Genomic DNA, 26,686 nt, shown 5'->3' on the forward strand with positions numbered 1-26,686 from the left:
TGGGTGCACCAACCCTCTTCAATATCTTTCTAACTGGACCCTCGATATGGGCCTTTGTCTGAGAGTGGCAAAAGAAATTATAATGCTGCAAAAACAATCCATTATTTAATGCATTAGGTTCTTAGAGTCAATAAACAGAGTTTTGATATTTTTACATTTATTTATTCTCAAACGTTTTAGTATGGTTTATTAATCAAATAATATTAAGTTACAGAAACAAACATGAAGAGTGTCGTCTCGATCTCACAAAATGTAGTAAATCTGAATATTACTGTTTCTCAGTCTGTCAAAGTTGGAAAAGAACATTCAATCTGTTATATTACACAGGATCTTCAGTTATCTGTCTCATGTGCTTACAGCTATCATACTATCCTGAAACATTTATCAAGTCTCTGTAAGACTAAATACAATTTTACAGTGGAATGAATAACTCGATTGTATATAACAGCTCAGTAACTGGAAAAATCTCACGATGTTCGACAGACTCAATTCTATTTCCCTAAACTAATATAGTCAACTCAGTATCATCTATCTCTGAAATTCTCAATCTCTCTGTAATTCATTTGTCTATTTAGTCACCCATAGCTCTTGACTCCAGCGACCACAGTAGCAAAGAAACGGTGGCTTGAAGGGCACAGTGGTCATCTCTCTCTCCAGCAGAATCAGGATAGCCCTGTATTCTCTCATCTCTGATTCTGGAATCGCCACCCTGCTCTCCGCAGGACACCGTCTATAACTGATTGATACATTTGTTTACACTGTAAAAATATTCAGGTATGTCTTGTTGGATGGCAAGGTTGGATACATTCTCCTCCATTCCCATATGCTTTCATTTCTGTAAGAACAATTTTGTATACTTAAGTATAAAACCCATGTAATTCACATCCTTCATGCAATGTTAACTTTTCCAATGTTGTAGCGAAGTTACTTTTAAATGTATGTCAGCACATTGCAAAGCAGTTTAGTAGGTGGGTAAGAGTGTAAGAAATACTGGTTCTATTGTTTTAAAGAAAGATGTCATTTCGTAGGTCATGAAGAGATTATAGAAGAAACATTTAGAGGTAGAAAATGTTCATGTCAGCCTAGCGAGTTTCGCAAGTCACGCAGCACAGGCTAGGCAAAGCTCAGAGCATACTTTTAAAAGTTCAAGTAATGACAGTTTTGAATCTAGCAGTTCATTCTCATGTTAATGATTAGTACTTATGATTCCTAAATTTCTAATTTTCCAAGGAGGTCTTATCACAGTCAATGCCTGCAATGTTTGTCAGTGACTATCTGCAGGTGTGCCCATGCCTTTCTGTTAGAGTCTGTGACTGTCTGTTAGTTGTCTGCTAATATCCTCATTTCTAACAACTGTCAAGCAGTATCTTGTGTGTCTATGAATAATGATGTATGTCACAAGAGCTCCCTGAATTTTTGATCTTTGCCTAGTTTGTAATCAATTTATTCCACTGAAACTGGCAGTCTAGTGCTCCTCATAGAAAACATTTGGGACCAGATTTACAAAAAACTAGTGCAACAGTGGCGTGCTGCACCACTTTTGAAATGCAGGGATGCACCATATTTACAACAGTGTGGATCCCCCTGGTGTCCCTTCCTGCAAATAAACAATCATCCATGGTATTTTTGCTTCTTCTATGTTTGCTGCAGAATGTGACACACATAGAAAAAGCAAAAACGAGGAGGAATAACATTATTCCTCCTCGTTGTGCCATGCTAGTGCCACCCCTGGGATGATGTTAGAATTTGGTGCAGCCTCAGATCTACATTTTCTTGTAAATCTGGGGCAGCATCAAAAGCAATGGGTGTTGCGGTGGAGCGCCCACTGCTAAACCCATTGCATGGCCCTCTAATGCAGAAAACTGCTTTGGAGGGGCCCATATTTACAAGGAGGCGTAAAGCCACAAAATGTGGCGTTACACCTCCTTTAAATGTGGAGAAATGGTTAGTGCCACCGGAATGCCGCAAAACGTGATGCTCCAGTGTTGCTAGGGCTTTGTAAATCTGGCCCTTGGTGTGCCCAAAGAAGTACTCTCAAAGGGTTCTGGTCCAGTCACCTGGAGCACTTTTCCGCAGCGGCGATCTTGGACCCTCACTCACTTCTGATGCAGCGTCTGATCAAGGATGAGACCTTGCATCAGGTACTGCCCCAGGAGGGAAGGGGTGATGAGACAAAATGTTAAAAATAGAGAGTGACTTACGTCTCTGCTGTGGAGTATGGTTCAGATTCATTAGATTTCCCACCAGGTCTCAGGGACAATGAATTTTAGTTGTGCATCTTGTATGATACCTTATGGGTAACTAGGAAGGAACAAACACAGACATAGATTAATATCAACCCTGCCCTTTACGTTTTACATGTTACATATCCAAAAAGACTGTATTTCTCATGTGACACACTTACTGCAATCTCTTCTCTTAATAAATCAGTTCAATTCACCATTGTGTAGAAGCATGGTGTTTACATCGATCCAGGAACCAGTAACTCCAAAATAACAATATTAACATTAGTTTCATGAAACCAAGTTCATGAAAGAGGAACTCCTCGTTGTCTTGTATAGATAGCCACAGTTTTTAAGTCTTAACTTTCTGAGACTGTTTGCAGCTTCTTGTAATTATGGTAACTGACACTGTTCTGTACTAACGATAGTGCACTAACCTTTCTTGATGTATTTAGCCCTTTCTTCTTCTTAATTTTTTCAGGAACTGACATTATCCACTCAAGACGCCAATTACGGAAGATGCCGGGGCTGAAGAAGGGAAGTCACCACCAAAGGAAAACTGCAGCTGCAGAAATCAGGTTATCCGGATGCTGGGGAGAATGTGGTAGTGAGGGAATGGAAAAGTGAAGTCTGAGTCTAATGCTGATCGGCAGCGGGAAGTCCTGCAGTAGCTGGGCCAGGAGCAGAGGCTCCAGGGGAGATCCGGATGGATATCCTTGCTGTAGCTGGGTATGGCCTGAAGGCTCCATGGGAGGCCAGGCAGGAGAACAGATCTCTTCTGTACTCAAAGCCAAGTGCTGACTGGTGGTATTTACAGCTGTATTCCCACAAGTTATTTACCACAATAGGGGTAATTGGGAACAGCTGCTACAGAATCATCAACAAGCATTTCCTCTGAGTCATAAGCATGAGTCATATTATTACTGCAGCATGACTAAGCGTAAGTGCATGTTTATCAAAAACAAGGTCAAGCTTATCTAGTCTCATAAGCATTTGACATATCATCACAGCAGCATAACTAAGCGTAGTGCATGTTTATTGCTAGTACAACAGCATACATGGATTAATGTATTATCGTAAGCATACATGTGCACATAACAGACCAGGCACTGAGGAACAACACTCATCTCACAGAGCAGCCGAAGGGATGAAAATATGGTTGATGGTGTGCTATGCTGAAGCACAATGAGACGTGTGGGTGCAGGAGCTTGTGGTCATGACAAAGAGAGTAGAATCTTGACCCTGTTAGCACCAGCCATTGCTGGTGGGAGAACAGCTTTAGGTTTTGGGGGTGCATAGCTGTATATACTCAACTATTGGTGTAAATTAGGTCCAGAGGCTTTGGACAGATGAAGGACCCCTTCAAGTTCTTTTTTGGAGTGGAAGCAGCATTATTTACAGCAGATGTGCTGTACCCTTTATGAATACTGAAACAAAGGCAAAGTGACCTTTGAGGGGTCTCCTACCATCAGAAACTAACAACATTTGTGTGCATCCGCAAGGAGGAGGGGCAGAAACTGGCTGGCTCAGACAGATATATTCATAAGCTAACAGACAGATACTCATAGAAAGACTTGCCATTGCTTATGGAAAGGCTGTTTTTTTCTAAGCTCTGTAAATACCCTCGTTTGTCTGGAGTAGGCATTAGGAATGGTGTGTAGTTTATGGCAACCAGTAATTTCTGAGAATTATGAAGTCTGTTCTCTTTACTAAATTTCAGCAGGTCTAACCCGGGCAATGAACATTGTATTTATAGCGCACAATACATTACAAATGTGGTGAAGTCTGATTTGATTTGATGTGATAATGTTCACCTTTTCTCCTGGCGCTGGTAATCAGGGCTGAAGAGGTACGTGCTTGGAATTTCCTTTACATTTCGTACAGCATTGATCGTGTTTAGAAATGTTTTTGAAAAATAAGCGTAACAGTTTTTAAACTTAATTAAATACATTTAACAAAACGGATTTAAATGGTATTCAGTTTAAAAACAAAGTCAACAATATTTCCAATATTGCATAATGCATTGTGCACAGAGCGCTCCCATGGCAACTGAATAATGCATTGCTACAAGACATGGTCCAAACAGCTAGGCGAATATTTTTTGTTTCCCCAAACTTTGAATTGGGTTGAAAATCTAAAGCATCCATTAGATCTTCATACATAAATAAAATGGTTTTTCCAAACAGATTTAGGTTTGCAGGTCTCAAATATATGACAAATTGCTTGAATTTGTATTATAGTGAATTGTTTTCGTAATTTTTCAAGAATGACATTTTGGACTAATTAGTGTGCTTTGCATGAAGCAAACTGTGGATGGGATCATGCTGTATTGTTAGTCAATTTTAAACTCTGTTTTGGGTGTGCGATATGCAGACACTCCACCAGAATAATATATGTAAAAAGTGGATCATCGACCTTTGTTGTTTTTGCAGATTTAAAATTGACTTTTCTATGCCTTCTATTTGCTCAATGTGTTATTGACTAATATTAACTCTGACAAACAAGTGCTGCAGCATTTCTGAGACTGCCTTTAACTTGTGACAGAAACATTGTTTACAGCGCATGGTTCATGTTGTGAGACATCTCAAAGTCACAACTATATGGAAAGTACAAATTATATATTTTTCAAATTCTGCACTACCTAAAGAATGCAATGGCACAAGCCAAGGCCTTCTTGCACTGACTGGATCACCATTAAAACATGGTGCACATGGGATTAGTTTAATTTTTAGTATGTCCTTCCAGAACATGATAATTCCATTCAGTCATGGAAATCAAATCCCCGTCATGGTTTGTATTTTACTATGTCGCCTGAGTGTTGGGTTTCCAGACAAGTATGAGTTTTTTAAGGATACACATATCACCAGAGTGCTGTATGACAACATGCCACAACCATATCTTTTCCGCATCTTAACATCCTGAAATTCCTATCTCTGGGGAGCAGACCTCCCTCACACTGACTTTTTTTGCAGGTAGAAAATGCTGAACATGACATGTGATTTTCAGCTCATTATTTTCAAAACATGGTAATGGAATGTTCCATGGATTGAGATGAAGTCAAGTGTGTTGGCTCTGGGGTGTCATCGAACCTTGCTCTGAAGACAATGACACTTGTGTTATTTCTATCCACCTCTATAGACTGCTTTCTTCTGAACAATACCCCTGTCAGGCTTCTCCCCAATCTATTTTCTGCTGGCACCCATGAGTGGGTAGGGGAGGGATACCCTCTTGCTCTGTTTCTGCCCAGCGTGTGAAGCTGAAAAGGCTGCCCCAGCTCTCCCCTGACATGCTCTGCCTTCAGATGCCAAAACAGTCCAACAATGGTGTAACATAAGCTCCTGCAACCCCTGGGGTGTGGTGTGGGGCCGAGCTCCTGGGGTGGGGGGGGCACAGCAAAGGTGGTGGGTGGGGGAGGGATGGGGGCCCCCTCAAGTTTTGTTACACCACTGCAGTCCAACACAATGTCCCTGCATCCATTTACCACATTCTCAAAGCATGCATTATTCCCCTTTACATAGGAATTATTTTATAATCCCTAGATGTGAGCGTGTGGATACTGTCCATAATCAGAGCTTCTGTACCCCACAATCCTCTTTATCCCCACAACTAAATCAAGGGAAACTGAAAGGAGGACCAAAGTCTACTGCTCTATTTGCACTGCACTCACTTATGAGCACAAAGTGTGTGTCAAGGCCAACTGCACTACACACAAGGGGCCATATTTACAAGAAAGTGGTGCATCACCAGTGATGCGCCACTTTTCTTGCAGACCCCTTGTGCCCCCTAACGACACCATGGTAGCGCAGTATTTACAATACAGCGCACCATGGCGCATCTTAGGGGCAATAGCTTCATTTTTTTTACGCTATTGTAACGCTATACTGGATTAGCGTAAAAAAATGACGCTAATCCAGTATGGTGGTAAGAGGCCCATTGAAATCAATGGGAGCCTCATTTTAACACCTACTTTAAGCAGGAGTTAAGAATGAGGCTAGAAATTACGTAATGGAATTTTGTAGATTCCATTGGACCATTTTTAGCGACCCTCTAATGAGGGAACAGTCCCTTTGCATATATCATGCATATATTATGCATGATGTGGCGCAACGGGTTTACAAGGTGGCGCAAACCTCGTTTGAAGCACCATGTTAGCGTTCATTTGCAGCAAAAATGTTGGAACAAATGTGGCGCTAAGGGGCGCAAGGGCCTTGTAAATATGGCCCAAAATCTCAAGGTAAAAGAACCCGTTTATCCAGAATTCTTTAAAATAACTGATCGTCTGCACATTGTGGAAACTGGCACATCACAAGTCTGTTCAAGCAGAGCTCTCTCAAGATCAAAAGAACATCGCCCTGGAGGCCAGTTCAATTAGTCCTCTCTTCCTGGTCTGCACCATGCAAATATGGAGCAAATAATCAATAGGCCTTGTTTCTTTTACAGTAAAAAAATCTTTGGACAAAACCTTCTAATTAGAATTGGCTTTCAAATGTAGTATTTGGGCCAAATCTTCTGTTTGCTCATTCCCTCGATGTTCTCAGCATTTCTAAAGGGCAAACAATTTAACAGCACAAAGTGCCTTATTATCTATCAGCCCGAAAGGGACCCCTGGTGCAAATATTGTCCAGTTAGCATGTACAGCAAGGTGTCCTAATTAGCAAATTTCTACTGCTGCACATTGCCAAGATATAGTAACTGATGCAGGTGCCTGACAACATGCTTTCACTGCCTTGAAATTAGTTTCTGCTCTGGAAAGTCACATATGCCTACTTTGACTATTTGAAATTAGTTCTTTAAATAATCCATTATAGCGTTTACACCTTCAGTTTTTAGTTCTAATTTAAAAGAAACTACACCATTCTTGCTAGATTGTAGGACAATTCATGCTCTTTGTTTGCTGTATCTCTATGTCTCCCTCATTCTTTCTGTTCCTCCTCTTCATCCTTTCTGCCCTACAAGCTTGGTGAAATATTGTTGGAGAGATACTGGAAACTAATGATCCCAGCTACATTGTCCTCCAAAAACGCAGCCATTACCAGATAATATGGAGAATAACCAAATAGGCCCAGAACACCAAGGGTCTGATTTAGTTTGGCGGATAGGTTCCTCTGTCAAAAATTTGGTACATATCCCATCCGCCATATTACAGGTACTGTTGATGCATTATTTTGGTTGCACCATTAAATGTTACAGAAGTGCCATAATAATGTCATAAAAAATACATATATTGTGTGTTTTAATGTTACTAATGTTACCAATGTAAAGGGGAGCTTTCAAATCATACTTTAAAGGTGTATTCTTGCAGAAGATTATAAATATATATATTTGTGTGTGTTCTAGCGATTGATTTTAACATGCTGAAATGTAATACTCATGAACATTTATATTCATGCACACTGTGTATGGTATTATGCATCTAATCACGTTTTATTTATGATTTGCAAGATGCACTTATAATCATATATTTGAACGTGCATTCAATGTTTTATTAACTTAGCAGAACCAAAGGTCTGAAACATTTGATTTCTTGAGTTTAGCTTTTACGTGGAGTTTTCCTCAGGTTGTAATAATATTTATTTGCAGGAGCATTCCTGAAAGTCTACAGTTAATGAGAGGCATGTTGTGTGTGTGAAAGATAGTGGGATGCAGTTGGATGCTTTGACAAAGACAAAGGAGTGCTGATGAACTGAGAAGAAAATACTCCTGATTGTGTATCAGACACCAAGAGACACTCCAGCTCGTCCTGATGCCCAGTTCGTGGGATGTGAGATTTGAGGGAAGTTGCCAATTTTAAATGTGCATGGAAGATGGAAAACTACTGGTGTGGATGACATAGACTTCTATCAAAAAATCTGTATGTTTATGTGGTATTCGCCTAGTTAGATATGAGCAGATTCTCCTCAGACTTGGAAGTGTACAGACCGCTCTACTTTCAATGACTTTCTGTGGCTTTATGCCATGCACCACCTGGTTATCAGAACTTCCAAGGAGGTTTCTGTTAAGCTGACACTTTCCTATCATTCCTGAGACTTAATTAGGATTTCCCTTTAGCTTTGTTTAGGGTATTTAAATTAACTTAGATTCTCCAATGATTAGGCACGAGGACCAAAACTTATATACAAATCATCAGATTATGTTTCTCATCTTTTGTATTGCCTCAACTGCAATTCTCGCATTCCTCATGCTTATTCGAATTAACATCATTTAACGCTTTACTTTACCTTTGGGTATTTTGTACTTATTTAGTATGTTTTTGAGATTCATTTACATCAGTTTGGCTCTTATTTTGTAATAAACGTTTGAACCTTATTTACCGCCTCCTGGATTTAATGTGTGACCAAGTAGGTTACACTGTCAGTTGAATGTAAGGGTTGATTCTAACTCTCCTTTACCCCTCAAGTACTCCAAAAAAGGTCATCAGAAGAAGAGAAGTAAGAATATGGGCCCGAGCGTCATCAGTACTATAGGATATAATGTACTTGTAATGTAATGCAATGGACAGGATATCCGACAGGTTTGTGATGGATTAATCCATCCATCAAACTTTAAATTGGGGCCCAAGTCATTTTTTTTCAGAGATTTCCCTCAATTTCAGATACATTTCTGCTCAGATTTACCACTTGTACCAAGCAGGTGGCAAATCTAAATTTGCGGCTATAGCAGATCGTAAAGTGGATGCTGATGAGTCTAGATGGCGTAGGGTTTTAAGACAAGCTCTGGTGTGGGGGAGCACTGAATGCTTCCCCTGTGGTGTCAATAAGTTGGGTAGGGGCCAAACTGAGGTTTTGCTGCATTACTCAGTAAACTGAGCTCATTGGTTTGACAGAGTGCAGTTTCCTTTGAAGTGGTAATACTGGGGGTATTAACCGTGGAGTACCAGTCATCTTAAAATCAGGAAAGGCTCTTGCTCTGCCTGCCTCATAATGTAGACCTTAGTTTCATCTCTTTACTTTCTTTTCCCTTTTCTGCTTCCTCCATACAGGTGTCTGCATGTACCTTACTCTCCCTTCAGGACAAACTTGCTTATTTGTTGATAATAACCTTATGTGTATATAATTTGCTCTCTTTACTCCCCTCTGTATCACAGTAAAAACCTGTGCACGTCTCGGTCCTTCTTTACTGCTCCTCGCATGACACTGAATTACTCAGCAAACATTACCACAAATGTCCTTCATTGTACCAACTAAAGGAATGGGTGAGGTCCTGGCCCATATATTAAGTGTTATGGCCAAAGCTGATGTAACCACAGAGGGCTCTAACGGCTGCTCTAACGGCTTAAAGACCTGACTGCTCCCTAGGATTATGTAAGCCACAATGTTTTGCCACAGTATGCTGCTCTGACTGTGGATCTTGGCCATTTTGGCCATCCATGTTTGTTTTAGCAAATGCAGAATGCATGATGTCTTCCGGGCTAACATATGGACAATTTTACATGTCTTTCACAGCAACAGCATGAGCAAAGTAGGTGTGGACTGCATCAACCTTAATAAGACAAAGTGACTTGCTGCAAAAATCAGTTTTATTTATTTTAATTATTCTTAATCTGAACAACTACTTTAGGAATGTTTCTTGACAGTTTTCCAACTTTGGTTTGCCTTAGCTCAAAACATATGTAATTGTGCCCTTGCAATAGGGGCTTTTAGGGTTCAGCAACGTGTGTGCACCATAGCAATTATAACAGAATGGACCAGGTGGCAAGTGAGTGGAGAATGCCTTGCAGCTGAGATGAAATTGTCTCCAGAGCTCTACTAGGTCATTCTCCGTGAAGAGGAAATTTAAACCTCATAAGGAAAAGAGGCCCTTAAATTAAATCCTCTAGGAACTGCTAACAGTTCTAGAGGGGAAAACACTAGTTAACACATACAATGATTCTCACTATAGAACTCTGGAGTAAGCAATCAGTTGTCCATTTCCAGAATGAGAGGTCTGAGTTGGATAAGAAGGAATTCAAGGAGGCCCAAATCCCTTGTTCACTATTCCTGTAGAAAATCCTTTGATTGATTCATGCTCATCTTCATGTCACTCATTTTCTGGTCCTTATCTCTAGGGACTCTCCATATAGAAGGTTCACTTGCTATTGAAGCTATTTATGGGTTTTCAGCAGGGCACTTGCGCTTCTGCTAAATCATCATGTTCATCCATAAAGCACATTTGGCTCTTCAGAGAGCACTTGTGATGTGCACCAGTTCCACTCGGCTCACTTTCACTTACGTGCAAAGTGATGGATGCTTCTCGGTTTGCATTTTGCCACTAATTGAAGAAAAAATTACTTCCTAGTGTGAGTCACCTAGATTTGAGTAACCAAGTATTTGTAGGTCAGTGCCCAATTCCATATTTGCCAATGGTACTTACCCTCCACTGTGTAACCATACAACAAGCCAGCACACTCATTGGAGGATGTATGAGTGATATTGTCAATGATGTAATCTTAGATGTCATGAATGATATCATAGAACATGTCATTAATGATATCATATGTGAGTTCATAAGCAGCACATGGCAGGGCCGTGCAAGTTAAAGTTAGTGCTGCTAACTGTAACTGGTGAATTTCAGTGTTTTTTTAGTTCAAAGCGTTCATCTTGTCATTGAAAAATTCACCTAACAATAACATTACTGTTAGACCTGACAGCCTTAGGGTGGTCTTTCCCCAACTTTTTGCCTGCCTCTCTCCATTTTTCTGATCTTGTTTTTGCTGGTTTTAGGACTCTGCACAATTCACCACTGCTGACCAATGCTAAAGTGCTTGTGCTCTCTCCCCTAAACATGGTAACAGTGGCTCCTATCCAATTGGCAGATCTAATTTACCTATTAGTCCCTAGTAAAGTGCCCTAAATGAGCCTAGGGCCTGTAAATAAAATGCTAGTAGTGGGCCACCAGCACTGACTGTGTCACCCACATAGGTAGCCCATTAACCATGTCTCAGGCATGCCGTTGCAAGGCCTGTGTGTACAGGTTCACTGCCACTTCGAGTTGGCATTTAAAACTACTTGCCAAGCCTTAAACTCCCCTTTCAAAACATATAGGTCAACCCTATGGTAGACCTTAGGTAGCCCATAGGGCCGGGTTCTATGTAATAAAAGGCAGGACATGTACTTGTAAGTTTTACATGTCCTGGTAGTGAAAAAGACCCAAAGTAGTTTTTCACTAGTGTGAAGTATGTTCCTCTCATATGGCAGCATTGGAAATTCCCTTACATACATTTAAGTGGTAATTACTGATCTGAAAGGAGTGTCATTGTCATGTTTGGTATGGTTGGAATGGTAATGAGAAATCCTGCTTACTGGTGAAGTTGGATTTAACATTATATTTTACAAATTCCACATTTAGAAAGTAGGCATTTCTCTGCACTTACTGCTCTTCGTGACTTACAGCCTGTTTCCAATTTACATTTGGTCTGTGCTGGTTGACAGCTTCCCTTGTGCATTCCATCCAGACAGCCATAAACGTAAGACACTCTGCATTCATCTGCATACTGATGGGTCTTCCAGGCCAAGAAGGGTGGAGGGGCTCTAACTTACACTTTAAAGTCTAGTGGGCTGACCCCACTGAAAGGACTGATAACCCCTCACAGATCTCCTGCCAGACAGGGCTGGGTTGAAAGGGGAACTAGTGTACTTCAAAGCCACTCTTTGAAGTATCCTTCATTTCAAAGACACATTTAGGTATATAATTGGTCTGTGATCCCTTAAAATCAGACACTTTTAGACCTAGAACTGGAGTCTGTCAGAAGGACTGCAGTGCTGCCCAAAGGACTCATCTGGACTGCTTTTCTGGAAGGACTGCTCTCCTGCTTGTTGCCCAGCTGCCTGCTGCATCCTGACCCTACTGGACGGACTTTGCCTTCCCACCACACGTGATCTCCAAAGGCATGTGAGCTTGCCTCTTGTTAAGAAGTCTAAGGGCCATCAAGACTTCACCTAAAGAGAGAAATTCAACTGTGTGGAACAATCAACGCAATTGCCAGCAGAATTGACGTAGTGGCTGTCTCATGACTGAAAAAACAATGCAGTACCTGCAGAATCAATGCAGCACCTGTTTCATCATCATAGCACGTTTCGATTTTCTACGCATCATCCCTGGGCATCTATTTGTCATTAAACCCTGCACCACAGTAAGGAACTGAGGCTCCGTGACTTGAAATCGACGCACCACCCTCTTGCAAGGAAAGAATCGACGCATCACCTCCGCTGCACCGGAAAAATTGTTGCATCTCTTTACTTTCCGATGCCTCATCCCCTCAACAGCCCTGGAGCGTTTTTATTTTTTACACATCCCAAGTACTTTGTGTTCAAGAGATACATCCATTGATTTCTATGAATTAATACTACTTAAACCTCTAAAAAGTGATACCTTGATTTGGGCATTTTGGATTTTTGTTCTTTTGGTCTTGCTTTATTCAGATAAATATGATCTTGTTTCCTAAACTGGTGCTGAGAAATTTTATCTGTGGTTTCACTGTGTTACTTTATGAGTTATTGCACAAATACTTTAAACATTGCCTTAAAAGTTAAGCCTGACTGCTCAGTGCCAAGCTACCGGAGAGTGAGCCCAGGATAATTTAGGCTTTGTTGTGACTTATCTTGACTAGGATTGTGGTCCCTACTTGGACAAGTTGAATACCTCTACCATCTAGAGACCCAATTTCTAAGAGTTATTTTAAGTTTTTTTTAAACAAAAACAGATTGTGCCGCCTCCCTCCCCATACAAAATATATTCGGCCCCAGGGATGAGGTCCCACAGGTCTCTGATTGCTTGGGGAGGGCAGCACATCAACTCTTCCCATACAAATTGTTTTTGGATCCGGGAGTGGGCTCCCTGGGCCTCAGGAGCCTCCTTCTCCTTTATTAACACAGCCCTGGGGCTTTAATACACAAATACAGCCCAGCCACAATTTTTTCGATCCTTCAAGAATCTGGCAGGATTTCAGCATTTTTTGCAATAATTTTCTTTTGTGGCCCGAGGGGGTGTCCCTCTAAACCCCCTCCATGGAGCCTGAGTGGGCCTCATGTATTTGTTTTTCTTAAACTTCAGGACAGGGGACTAACCCACCAAATCCTGTAAGGGCTGTCAGCAACATTTTTCTCATGTTGCTGGCAGCCAGTCAGAGCACTTGATCTAGCCGGAGTCTGACTGCCAAGGGAGTAAAATGACCCAAGGGAAATAAAGCTCACTGGGCCAATCAGAACTCTTTATTTTTAAATTGGCACTCCAACAAGAGTCACTCAAGACTCCTGCGATCCCAGCTGCCCAAATATACAATTATTTTTGACCATTTATTTCTCACAATTTCCACCAAATCACTAAAACTGCATTCTGCGAACCAAGATCTAGCCTTCTGCCAAATTTGGTCTAATTCCGTTCATCAATTTTAGCTGTTACCAATTTTAAAGAAGTTTGAGGAAAGGCTTGTGTTTTGGAACACCCCCTTTTATCACAACAACTGCTTGTGGATCACCTGGAATGGAGCTGAGGTGGATGAACCTTTTGTTGGAAAGTTTTGTGAAAATTCGTCAAACAGGGCCAAAGTTATTAGCAAACTAAAAAAATGCTTTTTCTATGGAAAAGCAGACCTAATTATAACTACCTTGTCATACCCCCATAGTTAATGATTCACAGTGCCCTAGTGTAGGCGGATGGAGATGTGCATGATTTAGTCCTGTAGGCTCAATGCTTATAACCTCCACTTTGGTAATTCTAGCCTGATTCTTCCTGTCCTAAAGATACAAATGAAAGCAATGGTCATGCAATTGGGACAAGTATTCATAAGATACTTTGCCATTTGTGCTGTTTCTGTTTTTTTAGTTCCAGAGATCATGTTTTTTTTTTTATGAATGTCGGTACTGGAAGACAGACTGGGTCCACCCAGCTTAGAAGCCTCCTTTGATTCAAATTTCCAAGCACTTATCCATTACTCACCTGAAGTATATTACTCCCAGATCTCCAAAACTCTTGACTCTTTTTCTGCCATCACCAAAATGTTATTTTTTTTTTTTAAATCTGAACACCGGTGGTGCTCCAATTATGATCCAAACTTCAGATTTACACATAAAACACTGCACCTCGATTATTTTGCCATGGATTAAGCTCTTACCCAATTCTACTGTGCTACACTACTATGCTAAGTAACAATCAGATAGACATTTTTTGCGATAGCCAGGTTCTTTTTCCTTCACAATCTTTATGGAGAGAGGTAGCCTCTTTTTTCACTTTTAAAAACCTTAATATCAGAAATACTGTTTCTAAAAAGTTCACACACTTGCAATTTCCAGCTATCGTCCAATTCCCTGCTGTCTAAATATAATTTTATGAACTTGTTATACTTCAAGATTCTGACAAATACCTTATTAATTCAAATCGGGCTGTCTTGATTGCATCCAAGTTTGACTTTAACCATTTTTTGGTAACCTCAAATGGTAGCTCATCTGATAATTAGTACCCGGACACTTTGAAACAGACACTGTAATTTCCTATTGAATAAACCTAATCTAAATTTTCCCAGCCCTGCTCACTACCTATTTATTTTCTTCCTTTTGGGGCTGAGCTTTTGCAACCGCAGGTTTTTTAATTAAAATATTAATGAATGTCTATGTATTTTGAATAATGAGTTATGTAGAAAATGAATAACGTGGAAAAGTAATGTACTCATTTGAAAAAGTGACCTCGAAGAATGGCCACCAGTGTTCACGAAATGTACTAAATAATGATTGATACTTATGAAATATTGAAAAATGTATTAGATTAATGCAGTAGTATGTCATCTTAAGGGTTATGAATTATGCACTAGCTTTATAAATTGTAGGCCTTAACTTAACAAGAGTCTTGGCATAGTCTTGCCAGACCTCATGCAGAAGCTGTATTTCTTAGCGGTTAATAAAAATGCTGACAGAGTGAATTAAACTGTGAAATGTCCATTGTCTTGTTAAAAGTGCTTAACAGAAGCTTTTTGTGAGAACTGACTGTAAGGAGATGATGTTCCCGCTAGTTTAACAACTTATGTGTAATGTGTGTGAGACGTACTTTCCCAGCACGAGAACAATGAAGATACTGACTGGAGCTGAAGATGCAACAATATTGTTACCTGATGAGCTGGATGATGAGAACATCGTAAAGTGGGCCAATCAACTGCATGTGAATAGAGAAATATTAGAATTCATAGAGAAGAAGAGACTTTAGGAGAAATTCAAGATTCATTTCGACATTGGGCTCATATTCTCTGGCTGAGAGCTTGATGCTTGCTGATCGATTGATGACCTGAGGATGGAGACTGACTGCTTTGCTGACCCATACCAAGGCTAGGTAGATATAATGAGACCTGACTGTTACGCATTTTATGCCTTTTCTTTCTAGGTACCAACTGCACTGTTTTGATAGATCCATAGCTAGACGTTTTCCAAATTTTGTGTTACTAAACATTTTGCATGAAGCCCAATATGCTGATGCTAATCCGGTGTTAGTTAAGTGCTCTCACTAATGACGGACAATTACAGGAATTAATGATTGATGAATTATCTTGCTGAATTCTATGTATGCTATATCTTTGTTGCAGCTGACTCTGCTATTGATTTGCACTGTAGCTCTAGAATGTGTTGTGGTTCAAGCTTTGATTAAATTGTGTTTCTTCTGCCGTTTGGACAACCAGTGTTGTTTTTATATGTGTTTCATTTGATATTGAGACTAATTTACATGACCTTAGCATTGTTAATATAGGGAAATAAACTTACTAAACTTTTTTTAAAAGTGTGGTTATCCATGGCTGAAAGGTCATGGTGTGTGACATTTACTGACTCCATTGATTATTGATTTTATTGATTTCAAATGATTATTGATTATTGTGTATTGATTATTGATTATATACTGGAGCTATGGTAAGAACTTCTCAATTGCGAGTCAAAAGGTTAATCGACCTATTTGTGTCCCCTTGTAAGTTTACTTATTAAGGTCTGACGCGCTAACAGTTGTGGTAGCAGACTGATGGTTAGTCTCCTTAAGAGATTGCATAGGTGTCCGGTACAGAGTGATAACAAAGACGGTAAGAGACAGTTGGTTCGTCTTCTTAGGAGCCTACCATAGACGTGCAGCATACGGTGACAGGTGCCCCCAGTGATGATAGCTGTTTGAAGTGGTTCTTTCAAGAGTTCATTATTATCGAGATTTGGATTTTGTTTTTCAATGATGATAATTGGAGAGAAAATGATGTTCCCTTAAGCCCAGAAATGACTTTCCCAGATCCAGGGTCCTGCTAATGGTTGTTGAGGATGTTCCCGGTGTTCTAGTGACAGAGTGAGAGAAATAGGTTGTGCTTGCCCAAGCTTATGAAAATCGCAGGTGAATTGTGAGGTTTGTGAGGGGTTTAGGGAGTTTGCGTACTCCAAATGAGGTTGTAGTAGGAGTGTGCGTACTCCGCAGTGTGAGGTCGTCAAACTTCATATGTGTGTGGCGCTTTGTGCTCGAAAAGTGTCCACATGGTTGTTGATGTATGGACCTTACGTGGTCTAAAACTCCGGAGTATATTGAAAAGTGTATGAGACACTTGGTTATATGTTGTAATTTGTTTGGTTTAGTAGGTTGATCTGACGTGGTCAACAAGTCAGTGTGTGAGTTAAAGTAGGCGAGAGAGAACATTTTGAGAGTCCTATGTGCACCAGGACAGACCCATTGATCAGTTGAGAGTAAAATTTGCTGGTCGAATTTTGCTTGCGAATCTGGGAGACCGAGAAAGAGGAATCAGTAAAAATCTGTAAGGTTTCTGAAGCAACTGTGTTAATTTTCCTGCAGTAAACCAGCAGATTTGTTTTTGGTTTTTGATTAGTGCTCGCATTATTTTGCATTAGTTTTGTGTGAATCGAAGTTTAGGAGGACGACCTTCAAGACTTTGTCAGCAGCAGTATATGTGAGTGTGACATCATTGGAGCTGTGCTGGGATAGGTTGGTTAGTAAGAAGGGTCGCGCACAGATTAGCAGCCATCCGTGATAGGCAATTGGGTGAGAACATGGGTGAAAGGAATCTTGGGATTAAAAGTCATTTCCTGATTTGATTTCGAATAAACAAAAAGTAGGAAAGATGAAGTTTTTCAAAGCGTTGAGAAGTGCTCTAAGGGGAGATACGTATATTACAGCGAGTGTAGATGAGGCTACACCGCCGGAAGGTACACTGGCTTACATTGTAATGGAAGAGAGAGGTGTTGCGCCATGTCTTTGGTTAAAGCAATGGTGCAAGTTGACAGAGAAAAATGGGAACTTAGCGTTTCCTGAAAATGGGACGTTCAATTTGAGGATTCTGGAGCAATTGCGGATGGCGCTACATGAATCAAAGCCCCTTCTGAGACCAGCACAGTTTAAGGCATTAGCAGTTTGGGAGCTGATAGCTAGAGAGCAACAGCAATTGATGAGAAAGGCAGAAAAGACTTTAGCGGAAGCTAAATGGGATTGGGAGCAGAAGAGATGGAGATCAGAAACTTTGCAGGAAGTTAAGTTGTTCCCGGCAATTACACAAAAGGATGAGAAGGAAGGAAAGAAAGCGACTAGGAAGACTAATAAAAGTCAGTCTGAAAGTTAGGGAGCTAGAAAGCCTTCAACAGTAGAGGAGGAATCAGATAATGAAGAGTTCCTTACATAGTTATTGAGAGACCGACCACCACCCTGTACAGTACACGAGATTGGTCCGAGTACTAGTGCTGATCCGACAGCTCCGACATAGGTAACGGGGACAGTGAGTCCAGGGCAGGTAAATGCTAACATGACACCGAATGTGGTGCAAAGTGGTCCTAATGTGCCAATTACTCCTGTAGTGCAGACACAGATGCAGCCACCACAGATACAGAAAATGTATCCTGATGTGCCCATTTTAGAAACAACTTCAAACTTAGTGGTGCCCACGGAGCAGGTGGTTCCGAGACCAATTCTGGTCCAGACTGAGCCGACTCCGATTTTGTTGCCCAAAGTTCAGCCACAGGTAATGCTGAGATTTACGCCAATGACAGGGACACAGTCAGACTTGACTCTGCTGATGAATCAGAGTATGGCAGTTACTCTCCAACAGAGTGTAGGTGCCAGAGCAGCCCTGGATGCAATTTCGCTGCCAGTTACTGTTGGTCAGGCGGTACTATTATTTGCACAAAAGAAAACAAATGCAAGTGAACAGGGAGCAATGGCCCAGAGTCTAGTGAGAGGAGGACATGATGAACAAGTTCAGGTAGTCGCTTCCGTGGGTCAGACTTTTGATGGATCAAGATCATTGTTAGATCTTAGTCCACTTGTTGCACTTCCAGATGCTGTGACAGGACCAAATGTAGGTCAGAGCCTGAAATTATTGACACCGCAGACTCTGAATGCAGTGGCACAGCAGGTGCCCCCAGTCCAAGCGAGTAACATTTAATTGCAGGGACTGACAGCCCAGCAGTTATCTGAATGGTAAAATAAGCTGAATACCCCACAGAATGCCCCTAAAGGAGAGGAGTATTTGAATTGTGTCAGACTAGGCATGGAAGCGGGTGAACTCGTTGAGGGAACGATGGAGGTGAATAGGCTAGAATACTACACAGAGGCAGAGTTGAGATACTTGTGCCCAAAGATTACGAGAGAGGTGAGCAGAGTGGGGACTGGGTTGTCGTCCAAAAGCATGTGAGAAAGATGTGTTTGGAGCCTCGTTGGAAGGTACCATACCAAGTGGTCCTAACGACTACTACAGCTGTGAAGTGTGCTGGGATCCCGTATCGGATTCACGCAAGTCATACAAAGAAAGTGGCATGTCCCCTGGATCATGAAGAAGCTTTGTTGAGAGTACCAACAACAGTGAGACAAGTCTAAGAGCCGGAAGGTGAACAAAGAGAAACTGAGACCGGATCTGAGTTTGTTTAGGATGTTTCAGTCACTCCTGTGAGAGATGAGGGTGGAGACCTCCAGGAGAGTATTGCAGTACCTATCTCGACTGAAGCAGTAGGAGAGCCAAGTCAGAGGAGGGCTTTCCCAGAAGCAGTCGATCCTGAGAGATACACAGAGCAATTGCCAACACTGAAATACTGAGTGGGGCCCTCTTACGGGGGCCCCTGCAGTGCCCATGCCATTGGCAGGGGCACTGCAGGGGCCCCCAGGAGCCCCGCGGCACCCCCTACCGCCATCCTGTTCCTGGCGGGAGACCCGCCAGGAACAGGATGGCGGTAGGGGGTGTCAGAATCCCCATGGCGGCGGAGCGCGCTCCGCCGCCATGGAGGATTCTGCAGGTTAGCAGCTTTGTCAAAGTCAGCTTTCAAAAGTCAAATCAGGTTATCAATGTCTTTTCCACTTATTTTCAATAGTCTCTTTCTCAAAAAATTTCTCTCAGATTGTTTCAACAGTTCAGTTCATTACCTTGTGCATGTCACCTCGAAATATGGACCTGGAACTTCTCTATCAAAACAAAAAGACATAGGGGGTCATTCTGACCCTGGCGGTCGGTGACCGCCAGGGTCACCGACCACGGGAGCACCGCCAACAGGCTGGCGGTGCTCCTAAGGGCATTCTGACCGCGGCAGTCAGATGCGGGAAACCGGCGGTCCCCCTGATTACTTCTAGGCATTGTTGTTCATTTATACCTGATAATAGTAAATAGATAAGAGACTTACTAATCTGACTAATGCAAGTGCTGATTTAAAGGAATTTAAAGAACCAGGTGTTTGGGAAAATGTTGGCAAAGGGTTTGTTTCAGTGGTAAATTGGCTCAGCTCATTTGGGATGGCGTTCTATTAAAAATATTACAGCGAATATTAATTGTCGTGGTTTGTCTAATTGGGATATGGGGAATATGCTAATTATGCAAAAGAATTAAATTGAAAAGGTCTGAGAATAATCAGAGGAGGGAAGTAAAGAAAAGAGAAACTTTTTATAGGGAAAATTCAATGGGTAGACAACATTATGAAGAAATTGAATTGTAAAAGTTTGTGGGTGGAATTAGTGTGATGACACATTTAGTCATCAGAGGAGGGATTGCTAGCGCAGGTGTTTTAATTAAAATATTAATGAATGTTTATGTATTTTGAATAATGAGTTATGTAGAAAATGAATACCATAGAAAAATAATGCATGCATTTGAAAATGTGACCTCGAAGAGTGGCCATCAATGTTCACGAAATGTACTAAATAATGATTAATACTTATGAAATATTGAAAAATGTATTAGATTAATGCAGTAGTATATTATATTAAGGGTTATGAAGTATGCTCTAGCTATATAAATTTTAGGCCTTAATTTAGCGAGAGTCTTGACCTCCTGCAGAAGCTGTATTTCTTAGTGGTTAATAAAAATGCTGACAGAGTGAATTAAACTGTGAAATGTCCATTGTCTTGTTAAAAGTGCTTAACAGAAGCTTTTCGTGAGAACTGACTGTAAGGAGATGATGCTCCTGCTAGTGTAACAACTTATGTGTAATGTGTGTGAGACGTACTTTCCCAGGACGAGAACAATGAAGATACTGACTAAGAGCTTGTAAAGGCTGGCTGTACTAATCCACTCAGCTATCCACATAAAATAAAGTTTTGATCTTTGCAGCTGGCATCTTAACCCTCTGTGCTACTTTATGGGGAGTCACAGCTGCTGCTAGACAAAACTCCCATCTCTCTCCCTAGCAGCAACATTAATCACAAGAGATATCTTGACATTTTAATTGTTTCCTGAAGGTTGGATGCACAAGGAACTTTTCAGCAGGTGCTTTTAAATTGCATGTTTCATAAGTTATTGCTAAACACAGCGCCCCCTGAGGTCAGTGCCCCCAATCCAGGCCTGCACCACTGCTTACACCGCCCAAAAGCCGGCCCTTATTAGATATGTGTATGGAACTGGATTAAGGTTGGGGTGGGCAATTACACACTTTAAGGAATAATGGCAAGCCCAGTTAGGGTAAACCCTTAAAATCACTAAATTTACCTGAGCTCAGCTCCCTGATAACTTTGGCACAGAGGAGACAGGTTAAATTTAGGAAAATGTGAAAAGTATTTACACAGTACCAAAATAGTGTGAAGTCAAAATGCAAAACAATAAAAATCCCCAAATAATTTGGTAAAATCTACTAAACAAAATGACAACAAAATAACAAAAATCCAATAGTGGGGACTGGAGAAGTGAGTTTTTAAATATTTGAGAGAAAATAGTACCAAAAAGCACAATGTGCCAATGATAGTCTATAGTCGAGGTAAACGGGGTTGTAGGCACAATTTCATGCTGACTGTGATGTAACAAGGGCAGATACACCTACAAGGTTTGTCCTGTTCAAATATTTTTCCTTTTGACTTAGTCATTGAAGCCCCAATCCACCACAGGAGTACATTTCTAAAGCCTACAGGACCTAAGGAAGGGACTTGCAGTGTCAAGCGGAGGCCAACTTCAGAGTCCAGTCCACGTCCAGTTGCCACTGGTTAATGTGGAACTTACAGTCAAAGTCCTCTTGCAGCTTGATGTCTTTCTATGGCTACAAAGGTGATCAGCCATGTGAGAAATCGGGTTATTGGTTGAGAGGTTGAAGCCCTATTCAATCCTTGTTAGGAGAAACCACGAAGAGTCACTAAATTAATCTTTGCTTAATCCTCTAGTACGTTGGCACAACCTAGTCAGGCCTAACCTAAAGCAATGTATTTAAGCAACACACAAACAGTAATAACATGGAAACACAACAGAAGTAAAATTCCATTCCAATTTAGAAGAATAGAGTGAAATCATAACAAATAATTTGACATTAAAATAACAAAAATCCAACCAGCCGAACCGGAGATATGCAATTTCAAAGACTTAAGGTAAGTATTGCTCCTAAAAGTACAAAGTGCTACTTGTGGCTGTGTGGTCATGCGAGAGATGGTGAATGTCACAAGTTCAGGCTGACAACAATAAAGCACAGGCTAATACAGGGACCAGTTAGGTCCAGCCAAAAAAGTTACCTTTTATTGTCCAGCTAGAATAGATTATTTTGTGGTGAGGTACATGGCGAGGATCAGGGAGAGCGTCACAGATTGTCTTCGCTGTGGCAGAAATAGCAAGCCGGGCATCATGGATAGGCACAATTGTAGCACAAAGATCATGTTGGGGGCGGAGTGGCCGATCATTGCTTGAGATTTGCTTTGGCAGTCACTGTCGACTGGTGATGCCATAGTGCGAAGTGCAGATCTTGCCTTACCAGTTGTAATTGGTGGTCGGCAGCCGCTGTAGCACGAAGAGTCGGGTTCATCAGAGCTTTGCTTTGGCGGTCAACACGGACAGCAGGATCGTAGCACAAATGGGCCCGTTCACGGTCCTGAAAGACCCAAAACCTCAGAATTGTTTCTTTTGTTCTTGGAGGCGCTCAACTAATATCACACCAAGGGCCCAGGACCTGAGAGGCACCTCTTGGGGATAAGGATTGTGGTGTTACACAAAATTATGGACCCTCCTGCAGGATCTGATGGGGGGGCACCAAGTCTACTGTATCTCACAGATATTTATTGGCCTTCAACTGAATGGAGCCCTGTAAAAGGTTGTGCTCCCCCCCACCACAGAGGCTGCAGGGGCCTGCGTTATGCTGCTGGATATGGAACCCACACCAGCAAAGGCCAGTAAGGCTCAGACAGGTCCATTTGTAGGTCTAGGAAGGTCCAGTGCAGCAAGTCAGCTAGGCAGTTGCAGAGAGCCCTCTGGAACTTGTGGCCCTGTAACTCAGAACAGGCAAATGGATAATTAGCCCTTGGAATCACTCAGTTAGCCTGGGATTAAGGATGCAGGTCCAGTCTTCCTTCTAAGGCAGCATGGTAGACCTAAGGTGCCAATGTAGTCTTCTAACAGTAGGGCGGGCCTTCTTCTGTAGTATCTGCAGATCCAGGAGTGTACTGAAGATTAGATCTGTTGGTCCCATTTGTATAGCTGGTAGCCCTTTTGAAGTGGGAGAAGCTTCTGAAGGACTCCCGCCCCCCCAAAGAAATATCTTGAAGTAGTAAAGAACTAATTTGAACATGTAAAACTTAAAAGTACATGTCCACATTTTTACATACATCACACCCTGCCATTTGGGCTATTTAGACCCAAATTTCCAAGGGTCTTATATGTATTTAAAAAGGGCCTGGCAAAAAGATGTATTTTGTCAGGTTGAAAGGGCAGTTTAAACTGCACACATGGGCTGCAATGGCAGGTCTGAGGCAAGTATTAAAGGGATAAGTAGTTGGTGGCATAATAAGTGCTTCAGGCCCACTAATAGCATTTAATATAAAAGTCTTGGGTATATTGCATACTACTTTACTAGGGACTTACATGTAAATTAACTGTGCCAAAAGGGTTAAAGCCAGTTTTACCACATTTATAGGTGTGACCACAAGCTCTGCAGTACTAGTTAGCAGTGATAAAGCCTGCGGAGTTCTGGAGCCAACAAAAAACAAATCCAGCAAAACAGGAGTCCTTGGAGTCCTCTTCTTTGTTGTGGGTACAAAAAGGTTTGATCCTCAAAGACATGTCACACCTATTTCATGCCTATTCAAGGATGAGAGCTAGCAGAAACTTATGCTAATTAGCCTTATGGCAGTTCTGGCAGGTAAAGAAAGGTTCATGTTTTGAAATTTCTTTCGCTTAATATTTATAAAAAATCAGACTCACAATTGAACAGGATTTGTATTGACTATTAAGAATAGATATTTATTTATTTTTCTAGATAGTCCCATTCCCGAGACACAGTATTAAGGCCTGATTCACAAAGGTAAACGTACACTTTTAGGTAAATTTCTGACAGCTCGCTATTTGCAAAGGTATTTTACTAGTAGTATATTTATGCAGTAGTAGTATATTTATGAGACTGCAGTCTCCACATATAAAAAGATTTGACAGTCCTATCTCAAGATAACAGCTGCATTTCTTTTTTTTTATAGGTATTGGTACAATATAAGACCAGTCCCTAATCCTTTTAAAGTTGTATGCCTTTCCATGTTTCTGGCTGCTCTCAGCCGTTTAAATGGAGTAGGTTTGTTGCTCTGTACCGCTGCCCACCATACCTATCATCTTCAATCTCATCGCAGCAAGTGCTACATGATTCCCACAACTTCTTCCTAAATTAATTCTTATGCCATATTTTATAGAGGTCTGTTTTCTACATTCCATTAACCACTCAATCTGTCTATAAGCAATCTTAAAACTAACAAAGTCCTGGCCTCAAAAGTCAAACTTACCTGAAACTCACCTCCTCCCCTACTGAGGAATAATGCATGTTGTACAGGTAAACATTAGAAAAGGCCTCTTTTTAACATGGTTAGCACCCACTTTTTGCCTGTTGTTTGATGTAGCCTAGAAGTTGTAGTGCCCAAGGCCCCTGCCAACCAGGTTCCCTGGGCCAGAGCTCTTTCCTTAAAACTGTGTGATGCATTGGCACAATTGGGTACACACTTAACTACCACTATAAGTCCCTAGTAAATGGGTACCTAGGTACCAAGGGCATGATGTACTATGGGTAGGCCCCTGAGGACAGCTGCACTCATTGTGCCACCCTCTAAGCCATGCATCCAGGTGCAACCAGCACTGCCATTGCAGGCTAAGTGTCCTGGCACAACCTAAAACACAAACTCCTGCCTGTGTGTTCTGTCCACCATACACTGCACTTACTATAAGTAAGACGCACACAGTGTGAGGTCCCCTTCCCAAACAATTTTTTCTTTCACAAAAATACAAAATGTCAACGAATCAAGTGAGTACAGTTCAAGACAAATGAGTCAAGATCCAAGTGAGTGGGTTCCAGGAAATATAATCAAAAAGGAAAAATGTCCTTTCTCAATAAAGAAAGTTTAGAGAATTAGTAGGTCGCAGTATTTTTTATTTGCACCAACATCCATGAAGATAGATTCCGAGCCAGTACAGTTCAAGACAAATGAGTCAAGATCCAAGTGAGTGGGTTCCAGGAAATATAATCAAAAAGGAAAAATGTCCTTTCTCAATAAAGAAAGTTTAGAGAATTAGTAGGTCGCAGTATTTTTTATTTGCACCAACATCCATGCAGATAGATTCCGAGCCAACACGTGTTTCGTCATGGGGGGTTCTTCTAATCCCCTGCGACTTCTTCAGGGCTCTCAAAAGCTTCCAATTTTTACAATTACTGCAAGTCTATCTCAAGGGTTAGGTACTGCTCCTAAATGTCTATTCGATGACCTACAAACGTCTAACACCAAGTTTTGAGGTGTCTTCAGTAGATTGTAAAAAGCCGTTTCTTTCTAGGCTCATAGAATCGCAAGTCGTGTGTAGAGACATTCAACATAATACAGGACGTAGTCGCATCGTCGCAGGGGATTAGAAGAACCCCCCATGACGAAACACGTGTTGGCTCGGAATCTATCTGCATGGATGTTGGTGCAAATAAAAAATACTGCGACCTACTAATTCTCTAAACTTTCTTTATTGAGAAAGGATATTTTTCCTTTTTGATTATATTTCCTGGAACCCACTCACTTGGATCTTGACTCATTTGTCTTGAACTGTACTCACTTGATTCGTTGACATTTTGTATTTTTGTGAAAGAAAAAATTGTTTGGGAAGGGGACCTCACACTGTGTGCATTTTATGTTGGGTTTATTTTAAACCCTTGAGGGATGGGTGTTTTCCCTTGTGTAGGTTACCCCTAAATACTTCAATTGGCCTAGCAGTACCCTGAGCGCCATTCTTTTCCCCTATTTTGCACCCCATTTTGTTAGTATACTATAAGTAAGACACCTCTCTTGCAAGGCCTACAGCCCTAAGGCAGGGTGCTCGGTAGTATATGTGAGGGCATAGCTGCATGAGCAATATGCCCCCACTGTGTCATTGCCAAACCTGGGACACAGTAAGTGAACAGAGCAGGCATTTTAATACATGTGCTGGACACTCGTCAACACAAGTTTCTCAGCTACATGATGGCCAGTCTGAACCATGGGTTGTTCGGTATCAAACAACTGAGAATGATAAATCCAAACTGGTACCAGTATTGGATTTGTCCCTAAATGTACCCAGGTGTCACATTAGAGGTGCCCCCTGCAAAAGCTAACTACCCTGGCATGGTTGCTGACTAGCTCTATCCAGCCTGCCACCTCCACACACCTAATATACAAACCTTGGGGGGAGGGCCCTGTCTCTCTGGTTTGTAAAACAATGCCTTTCCTGGGTGGAGGGCCGTCACCTCCTCCCTCAGAAATGTGCACTGCCCTGGTGGTGAGCTTCAAAGGGTTTACCGCCTTTGAAACTTAATTCCCAGGCCTGCTGCTAGCAGCAGACGGCCAGTCCCTTTGCAAACCCCCACTTTTGGCAGGAGCAAAGGCGTGAAACCACACAAAGGATCAGAGGAGTGGCCCCACCTGGCATGCACCACCCCTAAGGTGTGGCCTGTGAGGTGGACACTCCATTTCATTTTTCTCCATCTTAGATGGAAGGAAAATAGCCAATTAAGGAAAGGGAAGTGACTCTTCCCACAGGAAGTGGTCACTATTGGGGGTGTAGCCACCCAAAGGTAAGTGTCCCATTGGAGACTACC

The sequence above is a fragment of the Pleurodeles waltl genome, chromosome 3_1 (assembly GCF_031143425.1).
Source record: "Pleurodeles waltl isolate 20211129_DDA chromosome 3_1, aPleWal1.hap1.20221129, whole genome shotgun sequence".
NCBI lineage: Eukaryota > Metazoa > Chordata > Amphibia > Caudata > Salamandridae > Pleurodeles > Pleurodeles waltl.